This window comes from Sycon ciliatum, chromosome 3, assembly GCF_964019385.1.
Source record: "Sycon ciliatum chromosome 3, ocSycCili1.1, whole genome shotgun sequence".
In the NCBI taxonomy this organism is placed as follows: domain Eukaryota; kingdom Metazoa; phylum Porifera; class Calcarea; order Leucosolenida; family Sycettidae; genus Sycon; species Sycon ciliatum.
The window spans coordinates 27,920,148-27,939,343 of NC_088645.1; the positions used below are offsets into that span (position 1 = coordinate 27,920,148).

General features: G+C 51.1%; 1 long non-coding RNA gene across 1 annotated transcript; it reads left to right on the forward strand.

Moving 5' to 3' along the window:
- The first annotated feature begins 3,844 nt into the window (after positions 1 to 3,844).
- Positions 3,845 to 19,178, forward strand: LOC135812624 (uncharacterized). Its single transcript, XR_010552880.1, has 3 exons — positions 3,845 to 4,083; positions 6,732 to 6,770; positions 19,120 to 19,178. It is a non-coding gene; the product is annotated as an uncharacterized LOC135812624 (long non-coding RNA).
- Positions 19,179 to 19,196: the final 18 nt, after the last annotated feature.

The following is a 19,196-nucleotide window of genomic DNA, read 5'->3' on the forward strand; positions in this document are numbered from 1 at the left end:
GTTTTGTCACCGCTTGACGAGGTAACTACCGAACCTCAGTATCTGTACACTCAGTGTACGTGTTATCAGTCAGCGTTACCATGGTGACCTAGTGACTTCAGCACTAGTAGTAGTACTAGTAGTACTCTTCGTTTGGTGGCTCGGAACAGGCAATCATCTAACGATATAATCGCACAGGTCACATTGTAGGGTGCAGATCACCTAGTGCTTTCAACAATAATAACGTACTTCCACATTATGGGAATTTGGTATAACCCCACACCCGTCATTGTTGAATATTCGATAATAGCGTGGATTTCCCCAACAATATATTTTCATTTTTTGTTATCCTCTCCCATGCCGTTGTACATAAGCGGCTTGTCGCGGATACATGTATGTCAATACTACTACTACTGTGACTACTACTCTTCTTTCATGGTGTTGTGCACAATAAAACCGTTCTCAAGTACTCAGTAGTGCTAGTAGTAGTACTTGTAACTACTAATGTCAGTAATGACGTTACTACTACTACTTGTAGTAGTAGTTATCAGTCAGCGTTACCACGTGACCTGGTGACTCTCAGCACTTGTATTGAGTTGTACTTGTAGTACTTTGTAGTACTACTGGTAGTGGTAGTCAACAGTCAGCGTGACCACGTGACCTGGTGACTCTTCTGCCCAACTGTTAAAAACTACCCGTCATGCATGTACATGTACATGTAAATGATATCAGTGGTCGTCGACGGGTCTGTCACAGACTCGCAGTCTGCTCCACACTATAGTACATCATATACATGACATTGTACTGTCGTGGACATGGAAATCCGGTCGCACGTCTGCTGGCCATGCCGCCATGGCATGCAGTATTACCAGGGGGTCTATACGACTCCCTGGTATTACTATTACGCGCTGCAGCTGGTCGCATCGTATCAACATGTGCGCTGCATGCAACGACGACGTTCTTTACGCGCTGAGGGCGCCGGCCCCGGTCAATCGACTGTATTTCCATGTCCGCGACAGTACAATACGTATTACGTATGCGCTTTGCTTTTGATCATGTTGATCAGACAGGCACTGTACAGTGAGTTGCCTATTAAAGTCAAAGAGCATGATTGAAGTACAATGTACAGTGAGTTGGTTAAAGAGCATGATTGAAGTACAATGTGCAGTGAGTTGGTTAAAGAGCATGATTGAAGTACAATGACGTCATGTACTACTGCGTACTACTAGTGTACTTGGTTCAAGTCATCATGCGGATCAGCACTTGTGCCTGCAGTGGTTGTAGACTTTTTGGTATCCCCTCACACCCACCGTTAGGCGCTGCATCTGCCGCTAGGGGGTTATCACAATATCAGGTTGCCCGGTGTTCAGCCGCCGTCGTGAGTTCGCTTTGGGGACGGAAACGATAACTTTATAGAAAAGAAAAAAGGACCAAGGAACTACAAGCTACGCTATAATGTCCACTAACACCACCAGTTACTAAAGAATCAGCTCATGCGATAACATTGCACGACACTGCCCGACGGTGCTGGCGTTCTACAACTAACTGGCTAACAGCTCTCGCACATCTTGGATGTGCACTCCAACAGCCTTCCAACTTGGAAGGTTCAAAGTTACAGAAAAAAAACAACAGGAGGGGATGGTGAGCGCAACGCAGACAAGCACGAGTGGACATTATAGCGTAACTTGTAGTTCATTGGTCTTTTTTCTTTTCTATAAATTTATCCTTGGCTCTCCATTCGAGTGAATTCTTGGAAACGATAACCTTCAGCATTTTCCGTATTTGTACGGAAAACCACTCCTTCGTCCGCACTAGGAAATTTGAGCTAAATGGAGGGGAAAATTGAAGAGGATCGATCAGCTAAACCTACATCACTACATGTATGTGTGTAGACGGCATGCCGGCAAGGCAAGCTGTAAGCCATGAATATCCCTGTGTCAATGCCAGTGTATGTCCTTCTTCTTCCACAACATGTAGATCTACATGTAGCAGCAAAAAACAAGTCGTGGTACCAAGAGTACATCACCCCCCAGAGTGTGCAACGCCGATCCAGCTCTGTGTAGGGTCTTGGTCGAGCGGAATCGGATCTTCTGATGTCATGCGTACACTTCACACCAGCGCAAGGCCGGTCTCGAGGCAGGGCACCATTGTTTTTGATCCAAGAGTACCCGCGACTCCCCGGGTTCCCCTCAGATGTGTACGGTATTATGACGCAAAGATCCGATTCCGCTCGACCAAGACCCTATGCAGAGCTGGATCAGGCGTTGCACACTCTGGGGGGTTATGTACTCTTGGTGGTACATGTCATACATTTTTGTTGTTCAACTTGGGGCAGTAGGACTACATACACCCCCCCCCCCACACCCCGGCCCCCCACACACACCAGCCCATGGCTGTTTATTTTATTTTTATTTTATGAGGACGGAAGGATCAAGAGGGGTAAGTGGCAGCATTGAGGTCAGCCGGAGAGCGCAACGGTGTGGTGTGGTGGTTGATAATAGGAAGGAGGGAAGGAGAAAGAGGTAATGAATGGTGGTTGCATTTTTTGTGTGTTTAATATTATATTTTTGACAAGACGGAAATGGAGACTACTCTCAAAGGGACGAAGAAGAAGACTGACAAAAGGTCTCTGGATATAAATGGATAATGAATGTAAAATGCCTTGCCCCATTGATAAATGGAATGTAGTATGTGTAGGTATACTTCCCACCAAGCACAAACACCAATTTATTGAAGTTTTAAAAGGATCACCCAGAGGCTCTAGGCCTGTCCAGGGGATCTCCCACTCACAGAAATATCAAGCATTCGTGAAAGAGTAACAGAGTTCAAGAAGAAAAACAGATTAATAAAAAATTAATAATAAAGAGGAAAAGGGACAATGGGTAGATGCTAGATGGTCGTGCATGAGAGATGCAGAATGAGAGAGGAGAGGAGGGAGGGAAGACGCTAGCGAGGCGCTGGTCTATACCGTTTTATAGGGCGTCGGTGACTCGGTGGCTGTTTGCCAGTTCAACCTGCAGCAAATACTTGTTGCACTTTTCACGGTGTGGGGGGGGGGGGGGAGGGGGCATTTACTCTTGGTACTAGCCATTCTGAAAACCTCTGAACAAAAAAAAGACAGGAGATGGGCTCGGCGCCTCGCGCACCAAGAGGCAAGATCATGTACGAAAATGGAGGCATAGCATTTCGCCCTCACGCGTCTCACAGAAACAGCAACTATCAAAGAAAGCGCATGGCTAGATAGCTACAATGTACAATGACCATGATGACTACAATCACATGTATGTATGTGAGTACATGTATGTCATGTGCTGTAGCGGACATGGAAATCCAGTCGATTGACGCGGGGCCGGCGACCTCAGCGCGCGTGCAGAACGCTGCGTGCAGTGCACAATGTGCACTGCACGCATGTCATGTTGATCCGATGCAACGAGCGCGCTTGCGCTGCATGCAGCGCATGTGGGTGCAGCTTGTCCACGGCTGCATGGCCAGCGCCCTGGGCCATGGGGCCGCCAGACGTGCGACCGGATTTCCATGTCCACAACAGTAGCTGCGCTGCATGCATTATTCACACACAGCGCACGTGACGTGCGCACATGCACCGAGCCACCGACTAGATTGTAGACGTAGACAGACAGACTGAGTGCATGTGTGTAGTGCACGACATGACCAGGATGATAGGCAGGTCGACAGCGTACTACTACTACTACTAGCGCCCTGTACATTCGGCAAAAAAGACATGAAAGAAAATCAAGCTCAAGCTCAAAGTGCAAAAACACAGTCGACTACATAGTCAATAGTCATAATGATCATCATGATCATGTTGAAGAAAATCATTCAAACGAAGAGAACTATTAAACTAATGAAAGATACAGGTAGTAGAGAAGTTTAGAGAAGTACAGGAACGAAAAAATGGAGAAGAGAAACGTTGTTGAGATGAAGCGTAGAGAGAAGAGCAGAGAGACCGACTGGAAAGAAGTTCTACAGAAGACTTGAGGGTTGAAGAAAGGTAAGAGGATAGACAGAGCGACAATACGTCAATAGCAAAGATAGTCGTCAGCGAATTCAAGGAATGTGGATCTGGTTGACAAGCTCCACCATCAGGTAGGAAGGGCATGTATGAATGCGCTTTGCTTTTGATTGCTGTACGCTATATGCGTGATCTTGTAATGGTAATTGTTAGTTCTGGTCTGGCTCTCTGCTGTCAGCCTTGCGTGCTGTATACTGTATGTTCCATGCACTCCATCCATAGTCCGCGGTAGTGTCTGCTCCAGAGCCGGGTCAAGCGGGGGTCAGTGACCCGTTGCGGGCGGGGGGGGGGGGGGGGGGGGTATTTGGACCCGTTTTGGAAGAAGAACACCGGGTTGCTTGTACCCTGGTTGGGAGTCATGTCGAGTACTTCAACTTCAAGGGGGTACACACTGATATGATGCGAAGACCAATCAGGGACGAATACGTACAGACCACATGACCCAGACCAAGACAACCAGACCACGGACGCACCACTGATCACCCTCGCTCTCTGACCAAGCTAGCACTACTAATGCAAGTCAGTCTCTGACTATACACACTCTTGCATGCACCTCATACAATACACAGCACACATCCTACTATACTCACATATAGACTAGACCATGACGTCAGACACTGGATTCTACAAGACAAGAGCCATATACGACAATGTGCGTAAATAATAATTGAATCGTATTTCGCAACATATAGATGTGTGTATGTGGGGGGGGGGGGGGGTGGTGGGGGTGGTGTGCGTGTGCGCGTCCGTTGATCTGTGCGTGTGTGTGTGTGCGCGCGCGTGCGCGCGCGCGCGAGAGAGAGAGAGAGAGAGAGAGAGAGAGAGAGAGAGAGAGAGAGAGAGAGAGAGAGAGAGAGAGAGAGAGAGAGAGAGAGAGAGAGAGAGAGAGAGAGAGAGAGAGAGAGAGAGCATTCACTGGCCAGAAAAGCCAAGTCAACCAGCCGTGTGGTGTATACCAGGCTAATTCTTTTTTTGACTTTGTTGTATTTTGCAAATCCCAATGGGCATTTCTTCCTAAAAAGAAGGTAGTGAAGTGGGAATAAAAAAGAGAAAAAGTGTGATAGTCAGCTGGAGATCAATAGTATTGATCCATTGTCAAACATGGCATGAGCTACTGTTGCCGGTATTGAACAAGGAATACAACATGCACACTCTGGGACCAATAGTGTAAGGGGTACCACTGCAGCTTTGAACGTCCAGCGTTGTGCTGGAGCGGACGTCTCTACGTAATCTGTTCCATTTTTCTGTAGAGAAGATGAGGTTGCGTTTGTTTGGTGTCATTCCGACAACATTCCAAAGTCCTTCCGCCTTGTTTTGGTTCGGGTGCGTTTGTTTGATGCACGCGACTGCGTTTGTTGAGTGCAGATCCGATTCCGGTTGCGAAATGAATGGAGCAGAATCGATTCTGTGTATGCATGCCTGTGCATGGATGGATGTGACAAGGCCGTCACAGCCACCCCACTTTTTCGCCAGTGTTTTTTTCCGAGCACACTCATGGCCAGCAATCGAGGACATCTGGGAGTTGTAATTTTTGTACTCCGCCGAGGTGTGATTTTTGGCGTGCTGGGCCAAGCACAAGGATCCCACCTGTCAAAAAAATGAAAAAAACGGTTGTTTGATCCTTTGGTGTAATCTTTGTAGCTAGTCGAAGCAAGTTGCTGTTTGGAGCAGAAACGCTGAAATTGACTATTTTCTGCATGTACTCATGCATGTACTCAGGCATGCAGTCTCACTCGTATTTCAGCTCTTTTTCTGGAATGGATGCTGCTCTGAGCCCCTTGGTGAGCATTTCCTGCGCTCGTGGAGCAGCTGAAAAGGACCACTGGTATGTCTGGTTCCTGGTTTGAAAGTGGAGAGTCGACTTTTGTGTCTTGAAAAAGGAGTAGAGAGTGATAAAGGTACATCTGTAGCTTATTTTGAGTGCTCCTTGTACATTTTTGATCGTGATAAAAATTCTCAGACCAAAGTCAGCGCGATGATGGCCGATCAGTTTTCTTCTGGATTTTTTAATTGTTTCGTCTCGTATCTATGTCAGTATCGTGATGGCGAAGTGGAGAGGGTGATTTTCTTCCTCTGGGCTTCTTTCGGCCGACTTTGCTTCGTCCTCTTTGAAAAGTGATGCTGAAAAAAGGTCGATTCGCAAAATTATGTTGATTTTGAATGTTCGTGATGACATGCGATTGCTGGCTATGTGCAACAAAGCGCAATATCCGCAGCTCAGTGCAACCGTGGCAAATAATGAAGAATCCCTGTCCCCTATCGTGGTTTGTTGCAGAATCAAAAAGTCATTCATTGCAGTTACACTGAAATGGCACCAAATGCCTGAAAATGCTTGCAATTGGCTTCAATTTTTGAAATATTTTCCCGGGGAGGATAAAAAAGAAATTATTGTCCCCGATCGTAGCATCTTCTTGGTTTGTTGCCGAATCAAAAGGTCGTTCATTATAGTTCCACTGAAATGGCACCAAATGCCCGGAAATTCTTGCAATAGGCTTCAATTGTTGAAATTTTTTTGCCGGGGAGGCCGCATCTCCCCCCCCCCCCCTTCCATGGCCGCCCCCACCTCTAAAGTCGATGCGACGGGCCTGGGATATTTGTGTCTGCATGCATGAGTGTGTGTAGTGTGTGGTCAGGTGTACGTATGTATGTGTGCAAGCTTTGGTTCTACATAACGTTATATCAAAGTACGTTGTTTTGTATTTGTGCGATGTTTTGCTGACAGGGCAAAGGAGTGGTATGGCCTGTTCAGGACTTTGCTTGGGTAAGCAGTACTTTAAACACAGAAGGTGCAACTATTACGAAACTGCATGTCTGAGAAAACCAGAACAAGTGTGCAAGTTGATCTCTCCTCCTTCGCTCTTATGTTGCCGTTAAGTTTCCTTTTCAGGTGTTAAGCGACTGTGAAAATCCCTTGAAAATGGCGTACGTCTGAAAAATGGCGTACCTAAAATCCCATAATGTATGTGTATGTGTGTAGAACCAAACCACACCACAGGCGCGTACACAAAATAAACTATCAACAAAACGAAATCAAGCTAACATTGCCTCCTCACCTTAGAAGAGGTCCGGGAGGTAGCATCGCTTGGCCACGCCAGCATCAAAGGAGACTAGAGCCAGCACCACTGACGTAACAAGTAATAATGTCGAAAACAGCCGATATACAAGCGATGATAAAACCTCAAGCTACGTCTTCAACTATCATGAACTATATATTGGCAGATAGAAGAACACCTTTTCTAGTACTGAGGAAAAGTCCCCGATCATCCTGTTTGGCTTTTCTTGAAGTCTATTTTTTTGTATTGTTCCACTCTACCATGCTGACATACGTACAAACTCACACCTGCTCTGGAAAGCTGGTCTAGTCAGCAATTTCTACTCCCACACTGCTCCTTACGCTGCAGAACAAAGTGTACAGGAAAAAGTAGCGGTGATCACTTGTCACTCCAAATGGCAAGATTTTCCTTCCAACCCCAACATTTTCTGGTGCGCCAGTTGATGCCGAACTGACTGAGGTTTTGCCTGCATTTTTTTGAATTTGAAACCTTTCCTCAGTATAGTTTGCTCTGCAGCGATGGGAGTAGTGTTGGATTAGAAATTCCTGGCTAGATGTCGCGGAGAGGCCAGCTTCCCAGCGCAGGTATGAGGTTGGACGTAACGTTGAACTCGCTTAGGGCATGTTCGTTTGGTTGGATCCGGATCCTGATCGATCGAGTGGATCCTTTGCATCCGCCAAGGTCCAAAAAAACTTAAAGGGGAAGTTACCCTAAATTTTTCACCAGTTGTAGTCTTCGGAGTGCTGAGTCGAATGGTCTTTGTCCAAGGAAGCTGAGACGCTCCCTTCCTCCTTTATTCCCAATCAAACTCGCACACTTCCACCGAAACTGGGTGACTGCGCCCTATTAGATAGGGATTAGTATGGAAAAAGTCACTAAAAACGCCGTTTCGTTCTTATAAAAGGGGGGATGACCGCGATCGGTCCGTATGTTGTCGTCTTTTGGCGGCTGAGTCGACTGGTTTTGGTTCGAAAAGGCTGCGATACAGCGTTCGGCCCTTATTCCCAATCGAACACGGTTGAGTAAGCGGTCACGTGCTCATTTACATTTGGGCCTGTTTATGTCACTCGAGTTGAACCTTTGAACCAGGGAGGCGTAAAAGCCTCTTACGGCTACCTGCTTTGAACCTTTGAGTTGAACCTTAATGTGAAAATTGTAGCCTGCAGCCAGTGCAGGCACGGTGACCAGGCAACTGGTGTATGCATGAGCACGTGACCATTTACTCAACTGTGTTCGATTGGGAATAAGGGCCGAACGTTGCATCACAGCCTTTTCGGACCAAAACCAGTCGACTCAGCGGCCAAAAGACTGTAACCTATGGACCAATCGCGGTCATCCGTGCTTTTATGAGAAGGAAACGGCGTTTTTAGTGACTTTATCCATACAAATGCCTTTATAGTAGGGCGCAGTCACCCTGTTTCTGTGGAAGTGCGCGAGTTCGATTGGGAATAAAGGAGGAAGGGAGCGTCTCAGCGTCCTCGGACCAAGACCATTCGACTCAGGTAATGTTTAGCTCCCTAAAAATAGCATCGACAAGGCTGAAAAGGCCGCGGGAGAAGATACTTGGGCCTCGAACTGCATCTCGAACTGCAGCCACGAGGTGCCCATTCACTTTGTACAGGCGAGCTGTGACTGCATTTTTCGCTTTTCAGCGAACGGAACTGGACTTCCTACATCAAGCCAATATTGCCTCACCTTAGAAGAGTGTCTGGAGCAGTGTCGCTTAGCCAAGCCAGGATCTCAGAAGACGAGGGCAATCACCCCCTGGCGCAACAAATAATTGCCTGAAAATAGCCAATTTACAAGCGCTGGCAAAACAGCCGGCTACATCCTTAATTGGCAAGAACTATACACCGGCAGATAGTAGAACGTCTCTTCGAGCGCTGAGGGCATGCCCCCCCCCCCCCGTCTTCCTTTTGGGGTTTTCTTGAAATAAACCTTTTTGAAATTTTCCACTCAACCATGCTGAAATACGGCCAAAGTCATACCTCCGCAGGAAAGCTCTCGTGCTTTTGCTTGTGCTTGTCGACAGAAAGAACACGATGTCTAGAGTGTGTGCTGCTTGGGTGGCATTCATCCGCTCAGCGATCAGAGTATGCCTCTCGTTTGCAGTCAACGGTTTCCCTGCAGGGCCCTCAAAAATCACCACGTACAGCTCCATGCGCTCCCTCTCCATTGCTGAGCCGAACATTCGGCATTATAGAAGAAGTTGGCAGTCTAGAAGTCAAAACTCAAAATAATCAAAAGTGCTCCCGCCGTGTTCCGCTGGAATCTGCATCCCACCGGACAGTGGTGTGAAACCTTGGTGGTGGGAAACCTTGGTGGTGGGAAACCTTGGTGGTGGGAAACCTTGGTGGTGGGAAACCTTGGTGGTGGGAAACCTTGGTGGTGGGAAACCTTGGTGGTGGGAAACCTTGGTGGTGGGAAACCTTTTCCGTGTTTGCGCTGGCGGGAACCGATTCACCGTGACAACTTTCACATTCCGCTTGCTTTTTACACCAGTCTGAACGCGCCCTAAGCCTGTGTTTTGGGGGGGGGGGGGGGGGGGGGTGCTAAACACGTACATTTTCTGAGCAATGAGCGTTATCATGCTAACGCTAGTTAGCAGCCAGCCCAGCGAGCTGGCCCAACCTGCACGCATGCGCATGTCACGTGGGCACGCGCCCTACAGTGTCTCTTGCATGTCATTGCTGTTTGGACTTTCGAGCGTGCAACTTGAGGAAACTTGTGTTCCCGAACGGTTTCCTTCCCACCCTCCCACCCCCTTGCTCAACTCATGTTTTTGGCGCACACATGACGGTATCTGTATAGTCCATGAGAATATAATATGCTCTCAACTGGTTATGCATCTCTATATATTTAGCATTTGGCGGCTCTACTCAGAGTCATTGGCGGCTCCATGCAGAGGCATTGACGGCTCCATGCGGAGTAGGCCCAGACAGATTCTGCTCCGGTCGCCTCGATATTTTGCGGCAAAATGTTGCTGCGAAATCGTCGATATTTTGCCGAGCCTGGCACAAGAAAATCGATATTTTGCTTCATTTTGCTCCGGGAAAACGTGTATTGTATCCACTTCCCGTACAATCCCGTACAACGTTCCATAAAAATCGCAAGGTCGGTTTCTCAACACGGGTCTCAACACATGTGTCCCTGAATTCTTCCAAAATCAAGTCGATCCACAGTGAATCTCAGAGATATTTCGGTGACATGATCTCGCCCTGGGCAGTGTATCCTGCTGAACGGGTGACAAGGAACAAGGAAATCCAAGCATCAGGCATCGATTTTACCCAACATCCCGATATTTTGCTCCGATTTTGCCGGCAATTTCCGCTCTTTCAATTCTTCGATATTTTGCGGAAAGAATTGCCGGCAGGATCTGTCTGGGCCTAATGCGGAGTCATTGGCGGCTCCATGCGGAGTCATTGGCGGCTACATGCGGAGTCATTTGGCGGCTCCATGCGGAGTCATTCGGCGGCTCCATGCGGAGTAATTGGCGGCTCCATGCGGAGTCATTCGCCGGCTCCATGCGGAGTCATTCGCCGGCTCCATGCGGAGTCATTCCCCGGCTCCATGCGGAGACATTTGCCGGCTCCATGCGGAGTCATTCTCCTGCTCCATGCGGAGTCATTTGCTGGCTCAGCTGCGAGCCATCTAGCGGCTCCAAGCAGAGCCATCCTACTAGTTGCTCGAATCGGCACTCCCAGCTTAATACAAAACTCGGTTGCTCTGTTGTGAGGTGGGGGGATGCTAAAAATAAATAATTTCGAACATTTTGACATACTTTTAGAAATACTACTCTCCTTCTGCCCTTAGTAGGTATTGAAAATGACATTTTGGAAATCCGTCTAATACATTATCACCGGTCAGGATTCCTAACCGAGTGCAGGCGTCTTGCTTGGTGCCCATGCTGCATGAAACTGCTTATCAACGGCCGGCTTCTCATACTCTGCTGCCATGGAAGGTGGTGCAGGCAATGTCGGGAGCATAGAAAACAGTAGAGGCTTAGACAACGACATAGACAACAGCTTTGACATCGACTGTGGTGCAGACAATGAAAGCGACACCGGCAACAGATGTGACACCGACCGAGACACAGGCAAGGATTGTGACGCAGACAACTGCTGCAACAGCGACTGCGATGCAGGCAACGATTGCGACAATGACCGAGACGCCGACAAAGGCTGCGAATACTACTGCGGCACAGGCAGCGGTTGTGACACAGACAACGACTGAGCACAAATAACGGCTGTGAAAATGACTGCGACGCAGGCAGCAGTTGCGTATCGATAATGGCTGCGACAACGGCTGCGAAAATGGCTGCGACCACGGCTGCAAAAATAGCTGCGACCACGGCTGCGACCACGGCTGCGAAAATAGCTGCAACCACGGCTGCGAAAATGGCTGCGACCACGGCTGCGAAAATGGCTGTGACTACGGCCGCGAAAAATGGCTGCGACCACGGCTGCGAAAATGGCTGCAACCACGGCTACAAAAAAGGCTGCTACCACGGCTGCGAAAATAGCTGCGACCACGGCTGCGAAAATGACTGCGACCACGGCTGCGAAAAATGGCTGCAACCACGGCTGCGAAAATGGCTGCGACCACGGCTGCTACAAAATGGCTGCGACCACGGCTGCGAAACAATGGCTGCGACCACGGCTGCGGTTGCGACACAGACAACGACTGAGCACAAATAACGGCTGTGAAAATGACTGCGACGCAGGCAGCAGTTGCGTATCGATATGGCTGCGACAACGGCTGCGAAAATGGCTGCGACCACGGCTGCAAAAATAGCTGCGACCACGGCTACGACCACTGCTGCGAAAATAGCTGCGACCACGGCTGCGAAAATGGCTGCGACCACGGCTGCGAAAATTGCTGTGACTACGGCCGCGAAAATGGCTGCGACCACGGCTGCGAAAAATGGCTGCGACCACGGCTGCGAAAATGGCTGCGACCACGGCTACAAAAATGGCTGCTACCACGGCTGCGAAAATAGCTGCGACCACGGCTGCGAAAATGACTGCTACCACGGCTGCGAAAAATGGCTGCGACCACGGCTGTGAAAATGGCTGCGACCACGGCTGCGACAAAATGGCTGCGACGACGGCTGCGAAACAATGGCTGCGACCACGGCTGCGGTTGCGACCCAGACAACGACTCAGCACAAATAACGGCTGTGAAAATGACTGCGACGCAGGCAGCAGTTGCGTATCAATAATGGCTGCGACAACGGCTGCGAAAATGGCTGTGACCACGGCTGCGAAAATAGCTGCGACCACGGCTGCGAAAATGGCTGCGACCACGGCTGCGAAAATGGCTGCGACTACGGCCGCGAAAATGGCTGCGATCACGGCTGCGAAAAATGGCTGCGACCACGGCTACGAAAATGGCTGCTACCACGGCTGCGAAAATAGCTGTGACCACGGCTGCAAAATGACTGAGACCACGGCTGCGAAAATGGCTGCGACCACGGCTGCGATAATATGGCTGCAACCACGGCTGCGAAATAATGGCTGCGACCACGGCTGCGAAATGGGTACGACCACGGCTGCGAAAATGGCTGCGACCACGGTTGCGAAAAAAGGGCTGCGACCACGGCTGCGAAAATGACTGCGACCACGGCTGCGGAAAAATGTTTGCGACAACGGCTACGAAAATGGCTGTGACCACAGCTGGCGAAAATGGCTACGACCACGGCTGCAAAAAAATGGCTGCGAAAATGGCTGCGACGAAGGCTGCGAAAAAATAGCTGAGACGACAGCTGCGAAAAAATGGCTGCATTGCAAACAGCGGTTGTGACATACATGTAGGCAGCAAATGTGACAACGGAGGCGTCACAGACTGCGACGACGACTGCGACACAGAAAATGGTTGCGAGAACGGAGGCGGCACAGACTGCCACGACGACTGCGACACAGAAAACGGTTGTGCCAACGGAGGGGGCGCAGACTGCGACGACGACTGCGACACAGAAAACGGTTGTGACAACGGAGGCGGCACAGACTGCGACGATGACTGCGACACAGAAAACGGTTGTGACAACAGAGGCGGCACAGACTGCGACGACGACTGCGACACAGAAAACGGTAGCGACAACGGAGGCGGCACAGACTGCGACGATGACTGCGACACAGAAAACGGTTGCGACAACGGAGGCGGCACAGACTGCGACGATAACTGCTACACAGAAACTGGTTGCGACAACGGAGGCGGCACAGACTGCGACAAAATGGCTGAGACGACGGCTGAGAAAATGGCTGCGACGACGGCTTGGAAAATGGCTGCGTACACGGCTGCGATAATGGCTGCGACCACGGATGCAAAAATGGCTGCGACTACGGCCGCGAAAATGGCTGCGACCACGGCTGCGAAAAATGGCTTCGACCACGACTGGGAAAATGGCTGCGACCACGGCTGTGAAAATGACTGCGGCCACGGCTGCGAAAATGGCTGCGACCACGGCTGCGACAAAATGGCTTCGACCACGGATGCGAAACAATGGCTTCGACCACGGCTGCGGTTGCGACACAGACAACGACTGAGCACAAATAACGGCTGTGAAAATGACTGCGACGCAGGCAGCAGTTGCGTATCGATAATGGCTGCGACAACGGCTGCGAAAATGGCTGCGACCCACGGCTGCGAAAATGGCTGTGACCACGGCTGTGAAAATAGCTGCAACCACGGCTGCGAAAATGGCTGCGACCACGGCTGCGAAAATGGCTGCGACCATGGCTGCGAAAAGTGCTGCAACTACGGCCGCAAAAATTGTTGCGACCACGGCTGCTAAAACTGCCTGCGATCACGGCTGCAAAAATGGCTGCGATCACGGCTGCAAAAATGGCTGCTACCACGGCTGCGAAAATGGCTGCGACCAGGGCTGCGACAAAATGCCTGCGAAGACGCCTGCGAAACAATGGCTGAGAAAAAAGCTACGACCACGGCTGCGAAAATGGCTGCGACCACAGCTGCGAAAAATGGGCTGCGATCACGGCTGCGAAAATGACTGCGACCACGGCTGCGAAAAAATGTTTGCGACAACGGCTTCGAAAATGGCTGCGACCACGGCCGCGATAATGGCTGCGACCACGGCTGCGAAAATGGCTGCGACCACGGCTGTGAAAAAAATGGCTGCGACCACGGCTGCGAAAAATGGCTGCGACCACGGGTTCTAAAAAATGGCTGCAGCCACGGCTGCGAAAGTGGCTGCGTCGACGGCTGCGAAAAAATGGCTGGGACCACGGCTGCAAAAATGGCTGCGACACGGCTGCTAAAATGGCTGCGAAAAAATGGATGCGACCACGGCTGCGAAAATGGCTGCGACCACGGCTGCGATAATGGCTGCGACCACGGATGCGAAAATGGCTGCAACTACGGCCGCGAAAATGGCTGCGACCACGGCTGAAAATGGCTGCGACCACGGCTGCAAAAATTGCTGCCACCACTGCCGCGAAAATAGCTGCTACCACGGCTGCGAAAATGACTGCAACCACGACTGGGGAAATGGCTGCGACCATGGCTAAGACAAAAAAGCTGCGACGACGGCTGCGAAAAAATGGCTGCGTCCACGGCTGCGGTTGCGACACAGACAACGACTGAGCACAAATAACGGCTGTGAAAATGACTGCGACGCAGGCACCAGTTGCGTATCGATAATGGCTGCGACAATGGCTGCGAAAAGGGCTGGGACCACGGCTGTGAAAATGGCTGCAGCCTTGGCTGCAAAAATAGCTGCAACCACGGCTGCGAAAATGGCTGCGACCACGGCTGCGAAAATGGCTGCGACCACGGCTGCGAAAATGGCTGCAACTACGGCCGCGAAAATACCTGCGACCACGGCTGCGAAAAATGGCTGCGACCACGGCTGTAAAAAAGGCTGCGACCACGGCTACAAAAATGGCTGCTACCACGGCTGCGATAATAGTTGCGACCACGGCTGCGAAAATGACTGCGCCCACGGCTGCGAAAAAATGGCTGCGACCACGGCTGCGAAAATGGCTGCGACCACGGCTGCGACATAATGGCTGCGACCACGGCTGCAGAACAATGGCTGCGACCACGCCTGCTAAAATAGCTACGACCACGGCTGCGAAAATGGCTGCGACCACAGCTGCAAAAAATCGGCTGCGATCACGGCTGCGAAAATGACTGGGACCACGGCTGCGAAAAAAATGTTTGCGACAACGGCTGCGAAAATGGCTGCGACCACAGCTGCGATAATGGCTGCGACCACGGCTGCGAAAATGGCTGCGACCACGGCTGCGAAAAAAGGGCAGCGACCACGGCTTCTAAAAAATGGCTGCAACCACGGCTGCGAAAATGGCTGCAACCACGGCTGCGTAATATGGCTGCGACCACGACTTCGAAAATGGCTGCGTCGACGGCTGCGAAAAAATGGCTGGGACCACGGCTGCGACACGGCTGCGAAAATGGCTGCGAAAAAATGGGTTCGACCATGACTGCGAAAAAAGCTGCAACGATGGCTGCGAAACAATGGCTGCGACCACGGCTGCGAAAATGGCTGCGACCACGGCTGCGACAAAATGGCTGCGACGACGGCTGCGAAACAATGGCTGCGATCACGGCTACGAAAATAGCTACGACCATGGCTGCAAAAATGGCTGCGACTACAGCTGCGAAAGATTGGCTGCGATCACGGCTGCGAAAATAACTGCGACCACGGCTGCGAAAAAATGTTTGCGACAACGTCTGCGAAAATGGCTGCGACCACGGCTCCGATAATGGTTGCGACCACGGCTGCGAAAATGGCTGCGACCACGGCTGCGAAAAAAAAATGGCTGCGACCACGGCTACGAAAAATGGCTGCGACCACGGCTTCTAAAAAATGGCTGCAACCACGGCTGCGAAAATGGCTGCAACCACGGCTGCGTAATATGGCTGCGACCACGCCTACGAAAATGGCTACGTCGACGGCTGCGAAAAAATGGCTGGGACCACGGCTGCGAAAATGGCTGCGACACGGCTACGAAAATGGCTGCGACCATGGCTGCGAAAAAATGGGTGCGACCACGGCTGCGAAAATGGCTGCGACGGCGGCTGCGAAACAATGGCTGCGACCACGGCTGCGAAAATGGCTGCGACCACGGCTGCGACAAAATGGCTGCGACCACGGCTGCGAAACAATGGCTGCGACCACGGCTGCGGTTGCGACACAGACAACGACTGAGCACAAATGACGGCTTTGAAAATGACTGCGACGCTGGGAGTAGTTGCGTATCGATAATGGCTGCGACCACGGTTGCGAAAATGGCTGCGACCACGGCTGTGAAAATAGCTGCGACTACGGCCACGAAAATGGCTGCGACCACGGCTGCGAAAAATGGCTGCGACCACGGCTGCGAAAATGGCTGCGACCACGGCTGCAAAATGGCTGCGACAAAATGGCTGCAACCAAGGCAGCGAAAATGGCTGGAAACAAGGCTGCGTAATACGGCTGCGACCACGACTGCGAAAATGGCTGCGTCGTAGGCTGCGAAAAAATGGCTGGGACCACGGCTTCGAAAATGGCTGCGACACGGCTGCAAAAATGGCTGCGACCATGGCTGCGAAAAAATGGGTGAGACCACGGCTGCGAAAATGGCTGCGACGACGGCTGCGAAACAATGGCTGCGACCACGGCTGCGAAAATGCCTGCGACCACGGCTGCGACAAAATGGCTGCGACGCTGGCTGCGAAACAATGGCTTCGCCACGGCAGCGGTTGCGACACAGACAACGACTGAGCACAAATAACGGCTGTGAAAATGAATGCGACGCAGACAGTAGTTGCGTATCGCTTACGGCTTTCTTCATTCAGCTCTATTTCACGCACTTACCTAGGGTACCCTGTAAAAAGACTCACAGTCTGTGGGGGTTGCCCTAGTAAAATAATAAATACTACTACTACTACTACTATCGATAATGGCTGCGACCACGGCTGCGAAAATGGCTGCGACCACGGCTGCGAAAATGGCTGCGAAAATGGCTGCGACTACGGCCGCGAAAATGGCTTCGACCACGGCTGCGAAAAATGGCTGCGACCACGGCTGCGAAAAGTGCTGCGACCACGGCTGCAAAAATGGCTGCTACCACGGCTGCAAAAATAGCTGCGACCAAGGCTGCGAAAATGACTGCGACCACGGGTGCGAAAAAAATGGCTGCTACCACGGCTCCGAAAATGGCTGCGACCAAGGCTGCCACAAAATGGCTGCGACGACGGCTGCGAAACAATGGCTGAGACCACGGCTTCGAGACGGCTGCGAAAAAAGGGCTGCGACCAAGGCTGCGAAAATGACTGCGACCACGGCTTCGAAAAAATGTTCGCGAAAACGGCTGCGAAAAGGGCTGCGACCACAGCTGGCGAAAATGGCCGCGAGCACGGCTGCGAAAATGGCTGCGACGACGGCTGCGAAACAATGGCTGCGACCACGGCTGCGAAAATGCCTGCGACCACGGCTGCGACAAAATGGCTGCGACGCTGGCTGCGAAACAATGGCTTCGACCACGGCAGCGGTTGCGACACAGACAACGACTGAGCACAAATAACGGCTGTGAAAATGAATGCGACGCAGACAGTAGTTGCGTATCGCTTACGGCTTTCTTCATTCAGCTCTATTTCACGCACTTACCTAGGGTACCCTGTAAAAAGACTCACAGTCTGTGGGGGTTGCCCTAGTAAAATAATAAATACTACTACTACTACTACTATCGATAATGGCTGCGACCACGGCTGCGAAAATGGCTGCGACCACGGCTGCGAAAATGGCTGCGACTACGGCCGCGAAAATGGCTTCGACCACGGCTGCGAAAAATGGCTGCGACCACGGCTGCGAAAAGTGCTGCGACCACGGCTGCAAAAATGGCTGCTACCACGGCTGCAAAAATAGCTGCGACCAAGGCTGCGAAAATGACTGCGACCACGGGTGCGAAAAAAATGGCTGCTACCACGGCTCCGAAAATGGCTGCGACCGAAGCTGCCACAAAATGGCTGCGACGACGGCTGCGAAACAATGGCTGAGACCACGGCTTCGAGACGGCTGCGAAAAAAGGGCTGCGACCAAGGCTGCGAAAATGACTGCGACCACGGCTTCGAAAAAATGTTCGCGAAAACGGCTGCGAAAAGGGCTGCGACCACAGCTGGCGAAAATGGCCGCGAGCACGGCTGCGAAAATGGCTGCGACCACGGCTGCGAAAAAAATGGCTGCGACGACGGCTGCGAAATGGCTGCGAAAAAATGACTGCGTTGCAAACAGCGGTTGTGACATACATGTAGGTAGCAAATGCGACAACGGAGGCGGCACAGACTGCGACGACAACTGCGACACAGAAAATCGTTGTTACATCGGAGGCGGCACAGACTGCCACGACGACTGCGACACAGAAAATGGTTGTGCCAACGGAGGGGGCACAGACTGCGCCGACGACTGCGACACAGAAAATGGCTGTGACAACGGAGGCGGCGCAGACTGCGACGATGACTGCAACACAGAAAACGGTCGCGACAACGGAGGCGGCAGAGACTGCGACAATAACTGCTACACAGAAACCGGTTGCGACAACGGAGGCGGCACAGACTGCGACGATGACTGTGACATAGAAAACGGTTGCGACAACGGAGGAGGCACGGACTCAGACGACGACTGCGACACAGAGAACGGTTGTGACAACGGAGGCGGCGCAGACTGCGACGTTGACTGCAACACAGAAAACGTTGCGACAACGGAGGCGGCACAGACTGCGACACAGAAAATGGTTGTTTTAGACCTCTTCTCAGTCAAACTCATGCTTTGGCCATGCATCGGGGCCTGTGGGTATCAGGATTTCCTTGTGGGTTGATGGTTCACATCTTACCTGGCATGGGTTTTCATGCAAATGGAATTGGTTGGATTCACCCCATTCAATGCATGTATACCCAACAAAGGGTGCAAGGTTTTTAGTTTCGTGTGCAATAAATTTAGCTTCCCTACCTTTCCATACTAGTCATACCCAACATTAGTGTCATTTTTAAAATTTAGATCTCTGTTCTCATTTTCTCTTTGTGTGTCCCACTGTGAAGGTGTCCTGATTGGCTGCTTGCTTCTCTTCTGTCCCCTGTTGCTGACAAGCTGCAATGGTAAGATATATTATGGTGGA